General features: G+C 36.2%; 1 pseudogene across 1 annotated transcript; it reads left to right on the forward strand.

Annotated features, from left to right (window-relative positions):
• Positions 1-1,634: 1,634 nt before the first annotated feature.
• Positions 1,635-8,123, forward strand: LOC143624343 (uncharacterized; annotated as a pseudogene). Its single transcript, XR_013152090.1, has 17 exons — positions 1,635-1,870; positions 2,036-2,139; positions 3,290-3,410; positions 3,509-3,597; positions 4,341-4,456; positions 4,590-4,689; positions 4,804-4,875; positions 4,962-5,009; positions 5,082-5,159; positions 5,253-5,372; positions 5,524-5,629; positions 5,908-6,071; positions 6,186-6,320; positions 6,479-6,609; positions 7,392-7,454; positions 7,546-7,624; positions 7,733-8,123. The product of XR_013152090.1 is annotated as an uncharacterized LOC143624343 (transcript).

The raw sequence follows: 8,123 nt of genomic DNA on the forward strand, positions 1-8,123 counted from the left end.
GGTGGCTTTGTTAATGGTGCTTGAATGATTTAGAGGTAAATGATGAGCAAGAGTAAAGTGGTGTTTGTTTTTGCTTATAACATATGCAGGGGGCTTATGTCTGCGGGCGCGCAGACATAAGCTTCTGAAGACTGTTTGTTTGTTTTTTTTTAAATAAGATCTACAAACTGCTTTTATGGTCTTAAAAAAAAGCTGTTGTTTAACTTCTTCACACATCTTCACACTTTTTAACATCCTACCAACACCCAATATCTAACACCACCACCCATCATCCGCCGCCGCCACCACCACCACCAATCGTCCGCCACCACCACCGTCCATCACCACCACCATTCACTGTCCACCACCACCACCACAACCCACCCGTGGGCTACAACCGTCGTCCACTACCACCACCCACCGTCCGCCACCACCACCTACCATCCGCCACCCACCACCACCGTCCATCACCACCACCACCACCCACCCGTCGCCCACAACCGTTGTCCACTACCACTAACCATCGTCCGCCACCACCACCCACCACCACCACCTACCATCCGCCACCAACACCGTCGACCACCCACCACCATCACCGTCCATCACCACCACCACCCACCGCCCGCCACCACCTACCATCCGCCACCAACACCGTCCACCACCCACCACCATCACTGTCCATCATTACCACTACCCATCGTCCACCACCACCGTCCACCGCCCACCACCAACTATTTTACTAATCTACAGACGTTAAATGACTTACTGTGATATGTAGCTAATATTCAGCTTATGCAGACGATATCCAGTTTATAAAACAAACAGTATTATATTTTCAGATTGCAGACCTTCAGACCACATCTTCATTTGCAGACATGAAATCAGATGAAATCAGATTGCAGACAGCTTTTGTCTTCAAAAACAAACAACACCTAAATGATTTGATCCTAGAATCATCACTGCTGTGATACCATAATGAAAAAAATGACACATAATGAATAAAAGATGATATTGGTTTTGTTATGTCATTATCAAAGTACAAAAGGAATACTTAAATATACAAAGATGTTGACCTTTTAATTAAAGAAAAAACAAAAAAGGAAGAAAGTCATATCCCTTGATATCATTTCTAACGGTTTAATCTTGCTGTCACTTTGCTGTTAGAAATCTTCTAATTTTGGGAAATGATGCACACTGATCCCCTTCAATTTTAATAATTTATTTTTATTTTCTAACAACTAACACCACCATCTCCTATCTTTCACGTCCACTGCCTCCCAAGTCCAATCTCAACACTAAAACCATTTTACCGGTCAAAAGTTATCTTTATCATTCTTTTTAATAAAGTAATCATAAAAGTTGACGATGAAGATAAGAACTAGGCTTTCTTCGGGAGGTAGCCAGTTCGAATCCGAGCCAAAACAAAGATTCCATAATCATAAAAGTATTTCTAAAATTTTTTTAAAATTTCAAATAAAATATAAATTCGTGACTTAGCAGTAGAAGCCCAAATATACTACTACATATGGGCCTAAAAGGGGCTAGCATTTTATCCGTACACTACAGATCCAGCTGGTCATGTGTCAGTAAACTTGAGCTACTTACTTATCCGATCCAAACCAAACCAAAATCCCACAAACCGAATCACTTAACCGGTGAACGATGGTCGGAATCACCTTCATCCACGCCGTCGGCACAAATCCTTTTCTTCCGGTCATCGTTTCCGCTTCTCAGAACACTTCAACGATCACCTTTTCCAAGAGAAGGCGCCATTACTGTCTATGCACCGTTGACGCCGGAGATGACGTCTTCTCCGTTAATACCAACTCTTACGACTTTAATTTTGATTATCTCGGCCAGAGCACCAAAGGCAACTTGAACCTCAAATACGGTACTCTTCTTCTTATGTTATTAATAAATAATATTGACCTAGGTCAACACTCTATGTTAAACATTATGTACGTATGCTTGATTATAATTTACTCTGAATTATGTCATGTGGAATTTTATTTATTTTGTTTGTTTAATGTCTGTGGTTTGTTGATTGTTGAAGCAGAGGTTAACGGTCAGGCGGATGTTGCGCGGAAAGGTCCAATTGAGGAGGTTGCTAAGCTTCAAGCAATAGAAGCTGAGGGCTTGCTTCATGACCTTGGGATACAGGTTTCTGTTCCTGACTTTCTTTATTACTTGCGTGTTCGTAACTCAAGTACTTAATTTGATTTAGCAGCCATATGCGTTAGGTGCGTTCAAAGCGCGAGCCTGGGGGGCTGAGAAAAAAAAAACTAAAAATATATTATTTATATGAAAAATAGTAGTATTCTTCAAATAAAATTAAAAAAGCTATTATATAGCATTTAATATCATCTAATTAGTGCCAAAAGTTCTATGATAGTCAAGGTTCAAATGTAATTCCAAAACTTGAATAACATAATGTTCAATTTAATTCCTTTGACCTCTCCTAGATCTCAGTTTCAATAGCTCTGCTTGCATTTCTTTTGCCCGGCTTTTATCTTTTCATATTCCCATTCATAGTTGTCAATAGTGGTGATAGCGGGCGCTATAGCGAGCTACCTAGCGGTGCAGCTATAGGCCGTTATATACTAAATACCGGTCATTTAGCGTGATTATAGCGGTATTTAGGTTTTTATTATTTTTTTCTATTTTTTAATATAAAAAGTTGTAGAGACTTATTTTTTAGGCTTGCTGCACCTTCCACAAGTTTCAACATAAAGCTTATTTTGTGAATATAAACCCTAATTATCTGCTTAAAAATTTTTTACTCCTTCATCGCTAAATATGAATTAGCGGTCGCTATTTACCGCTATTCGCTGCGTAGCATATAGGTGACCCGTCGCTATTACCGCTATTCGCTATTGACAACTATGTTCCCATTGTAGACAATTCCAAAGCGCTCACCTAGGAATTAGAAGCGCATTTATTGAACCTCGCCTGAAAAATGGCCCTAGGTGCAAGAAGCGAGGGCTTTTATTAACTATGCTAGAAACCACGAATCACAACTCATTTGCTTTGTATTGCACCGGGTGACATGATTGAAATCATAGGGTTTCAAATGTTTTCTTATGATAAATTGAAGTGCTTACTGCTTAGTTACCTTCAATGATCACAATTATGCATTTATGGATAATCTGATGTTTGAATAAGGCTTTGCAACATGCTAGCATACTCAATGCTCTATTTTTGGCATGTTTCACTTGCACTTTGTTGTCATATGATTTATGAATACTATGGGATACTTTAATTAGGTTTTTAATGGTTTTCTGATGAGTGATATATAATGAATCATTTGCAGGATCCGTCTTCTTCGAGGCATTCCCCACGTGGCATATTTTGTAGTCGAACATTGAATCTCCGGTCAATTAGTGCAATTGGATATGATATGGATTACACTTTAATTCACTATAATGTCATGGTAATTGGTATTTCATATTGAGACATATTAACATAGCTTCAATGTTCAAGTGACAACGAAGTAGAACACGCTCTTTCAAATCTAACTTCAATTTTTGAACTTGAAGGCGTCGAGCTTATGACTATTGTATGGAGAATCTAAAAAAAGTCGGCTTTCCTGTTGATGGGCTTTCTTTTGACCCTGAATTGGTAGTTCCCTTATAGGTTTCTTGACCTAAGCTAGTGACTATAATATTTTATATTTTAATTTTCATGATCCATTGTTCTAACAGGTTATTAGAGGACTTGTCATAGATAAAGAGAAGGGAAACTTAGTTAAAGCTGATCGATTTGGCTATGTTACCTTCAATGATCACAATTATGCATTTATGGATAATCTGATGTTTGAATAAGGCTTTGCAACATGCTAGCATACTCAATGCTCTATTTTTGGCATGTTTCACTTGCACTTTGTTGTCATATGATTTATGAATACTATGGGATACTTTAATTAGGTTTTTAATGGTTTTCTGATGAGTGATATATAATGAATCATTTGCAGGATCCGTCTTCTTCGAGGCATTCCCCACGTGGCATATTTTGTAGTCGAACATTGAATCTCCGGTCAATTAGTGCAATTGGATATGATATGGATTACACTTTAATTCACTATAATGTCATGGTAATTGGTATTTCATATTGAGACATATTAACATAGCTTCAATGTTCAAGTGACAACGAAGTAGAACACGCTCTTTCAAATCTAACTTCAATTTTTGAACTTGAAGGCGTCGAGCTTATGACTATTGTATGGAGAATCTAAAAAAAGTCGGCTTTCCTGTTGATGGGCTTTCTTTTGACCCTGAATTGGTAGTTCCCTTATAGGTTTCTTGACCTAAGCTAGTGACTATAATATTTTATATTTTAATTTTCATGATCCATTGTTCTAACAGGTTATTAGAGGACTTGTCATAGATAAAGAGAAGGGAAACTTAGTTAAAGCTGATCGATTTGGCTATGTGAAGAGGGTTATGCACGGTACAAAACTGCTACCTACCTGAGCTGTCAGGTGTGACCTTGAACATTATCATTATGTAGTTTATTATGAAGCTGAAAAGATAATCATGTCTGCATAGTAACTATAAAGTTTTTGTTCATATTATTCCATATATTTTACTTGATAATTTTGTGCACATGGTAAGTGAGATATATGGGAGAGAACTGGTGGACCTGAGGAATGAAAGTAGATGGGAGTTTCTCAATACATTATTCTCTGTTTCTGAAGCAGTGGCATATATGCAGGTACCCTGTTATTCCCTCTATTTGAGTTTCTTTTAAATAAATTTCCATTATTCTTGAGTGGTGAATCCATAAAGAAATGCAGTATTTGGGTGATACATGGTTGTTGTATTTCAGATGGTTGATAGATTGGATGAAGGGATTATTCCACCAGATCTTGGTGCTCTTGATTACAAAGGTCTTTACAAGGCAAGAAAAGATACTTGTTTTTGTTTCGGTGTAACTTTATTTCTTTTAACTTCCACCAATCTTTGAATTTGCTTCTTTTGTTTCAGGCTGTTGGTAAGGCCCTTTTTAGGGCTCACGTGGAAGGTCAACTAAAGGTAAACGTGTAACTGATTTTGGTCTTGTTAGTGGGACCCCGAGTCATTAACTTTTTCATGGATTATGTGCAGAGTGAGATAATGTCAAAGCCAGAACTGTTTGTAGAGCCTGATCCAGAGCTACCTTTAGCACTTCTGGACCAAAAGGAGGTATTTCTGTTAATACCACTTTTTAATGGTGAAATGCTTTTAACCAATTTAATAAAATATGTTCTAAAAGGTGTTATGTTTTAATTTCATTAGGCTGGTAAAAAGTTACTGCTTATTACCAACTCGGATTACATCTATACAGACAAGATGATGCGACATTCTTTTAATAAATTCCTTCCAAATGATATGAACTGGCGAGATTTGTTTGAGATGGTTAGTCAAACTTCCTGCAATCTACCTTTTGACTTTTTTGATCATTTCACAAATCTTTTTTTTGCCACATAATTCTATTTAGTTATAACCAAAAATAAAATCAAATTATACAACATGTTTTGAGTTTGTTAGATGTGTTTGTTTAATGTAGGTGATTGTCTCAGCTAGAAAACCTGAATTCTTTCAAATGTCACACCCTTTATATGAAGTGGTTACAAGTGAGGGCCTGATGCGGCCATCCTTCAAGGCTAGTCCAGGTGAGTGAATTATCAAATTACCCCTGGCCATTACACAACTTGTACCTTTAAATAAACTGTTTTATTTTTATTTTTTTCTCCGCATTCCATCAGTCTATATTTAAGGCATTCATGTTTCCCGTCATTATAAATATATATTGTTTATGATGATCAGTGTTGAATTATATTCTTGAAGTTCTGTATTTTCTATAATTAACGGGCAAGAATTCAAATTCATATTCGTTTTAGTTTGTTTATTATAAATAATATTTATCAATTTATTTGTTTCTTGTTTTTAGGGGGCTTGTATTCTGGTGGAAGTGCTCAGATGGTTGAAAATTCATTAGGCATTCATGGAGATGAAATATTGTATGTTGGCGATCATATCTATACAGATGTAAGCGTTTCTAAAGTACATCTTCGCTGGCGGACAGCATTAATTTGTCGAGAATTGGAAGAAGAGGTAAGTAAGCTGTATAAATTAATAATCACAAAAATATTTTGTATTACCGTAAATAACAATTAACAAGTCCTTATAAATGAAAAATAGTTTGCTAAATTGTTTATGGTGGTGCAGTATAATGCTCTAATTCGTGGTCGAGAGCACCGGGCTATAATTGTAGAGCTGATGAATCAAAAAGAGGTAGTTGGTGATCTGTTTAACCAACTTCGTTTGGCTCTGCAAAGAAGAAACATGGGTCGTCCCGCTCAAGTAATTATTTTATTTTTTCTTATTTTCAGTTTTATGGTTACTGTCTTTAAATTACAGGAACGAGGAATATTTAACTATTTATGGACTTGCAACGACAATTAATAGATTCTTTTGATCAGATTATTATGGTTCTATAGAATTTACCATTCATTTTATAGACCATGGCTGCTACTCATATGGATGATAACGAGCTCACTGAGAGCGTGCAAAGGCTACTTATTGTAATGCAACGGTTGGATGAAAAAATTGCACCGATGTTGGAAGAGGACGGTGAACACTTCAGCAAAAGGTTAGTCATTGTCTAAACACTATTGACGATTGAACACGAATAATTAAATCACCGGGGTTTCTTGTTCGTGTTTGTTCATTAAGAAAATTGAATGTGTTCATGTTTGTTCATTAACAGACAGTATAAACGAATGGTTCATTTATGAAACGAACAAACATAACTGAATCTAGCTAACACCAATTAGTAGTAAACGTGAACCTCAATCTGTCGTGCCTACAAAATTAGTAAAACTAGATTAAATTGTATTGGGTGATATTTTAATTACATAAATCGGGACTAAATTGTAATGAACGTAAAAAAAATTTTAAAAAATATAAAAAGGTACGCAAATAAAAAAACGTAAACTAATGAACATAAATGAACATAACCAAACGAATATAATGGAACGCTCATGAACATAAATGAACAAATGGGACATGTGTTCATGTTCGTTCATTTGCTAAATAAACGAACTTATTGCCAAACGGTTCCCGAACAGTTCACTGAACGTTTGGTTTGTTTACAAGCCTGCTGGCTGCCATAAAAACAAATACAGTTGTTGAACCCATTTTTATAAATCTAAAATGGCCATTTTCAACAGTAGCCCATTTTGGTTAGAACCCGTTTGGACCCAAACCCAGCTTGACCCGCTAACTGACTTGATCCGCTCCATCCGTTTTGCCAGACTTAAAAACATAGTATTATATTTATTATTATTATTATTATTATTATTGTTATTGTTATTGTTATTGTTATTGTTATTGTTATTCAACCTTTATAACTGATGGATCAATTGCTGTTAGGTGGGGATATCTGTCACGTGCAGGTTTGTGGGACAAGAGTCATCTGATGCGACAAATAGAGAAGTACATATTTCAGTTTTCCTCTAATTTAAGAACTTAAAAAATTGTTCATTTGTTGTTGATAATGCTCACTTGTTAATCTTCCAAACCGCAGGTATGCTGATATTTATACCTCACGAGTGTCAAATTTCCTTCATTATACACCTTTCATGTATTTCCGCTCACAAGAGCAGGTATTTAATCACATGACTTTCCAACAAGGCGTCATAAACTAAATTAATAAAATTAGAGTTCTTGGTTTTGGATTTTATTCTAACATCTAAAAATGTTTTACCTTGCAGACACTTGACCATGATTCTTATTCATTTTACCAATCTGGAAAGTGCAATCCGTGAGTTTATATATATATGTGGCAAATGTTGTTCGGTCAAACCATAAATCTTAGGTACATTCTAGTCATAGTTGCAAAAGCTCGGCTTCTAGGACCCAAACCGCCTTGGGGTGCCTCGCACTATATAAAACCGAGGTTGTACTATATTTTGGTAGAAATTGGCATGCATCTTCTCGTGAGGAGTGTTTGATATGAATAATTATTGCCAAAGTTGGCTGTATTTAGTAGTGAATGTTGTAAGGTATTCTAGTTGTTTGATAACTTTGCCCTTATGTTTATTCCTTGGGCTGTACAAGTAAAATTAGTCTTCATAGGAAAGAGACATTTATGAAGAATCTCGT

The sequence above is a fragment of the Bidens hawaiensis genome, unplaced genomic scaffold (assembly GCF_021521415.1).
Source record: "Bidens hawaiensis isolate Kalapana, Puna unplaced genomic scaffold, B.hawaiensis_p1.1 tig00003760_1, whole genome shotgun sequence".
In the NCBI taxonomy this organism is placed as follows: domain Eukaryota; kingdom Viridiplantae; phylum Streptophyta; class Magnoliopsida; order Asterales; family Asteraceae; genus Bidens; species Bidens hawaiensis.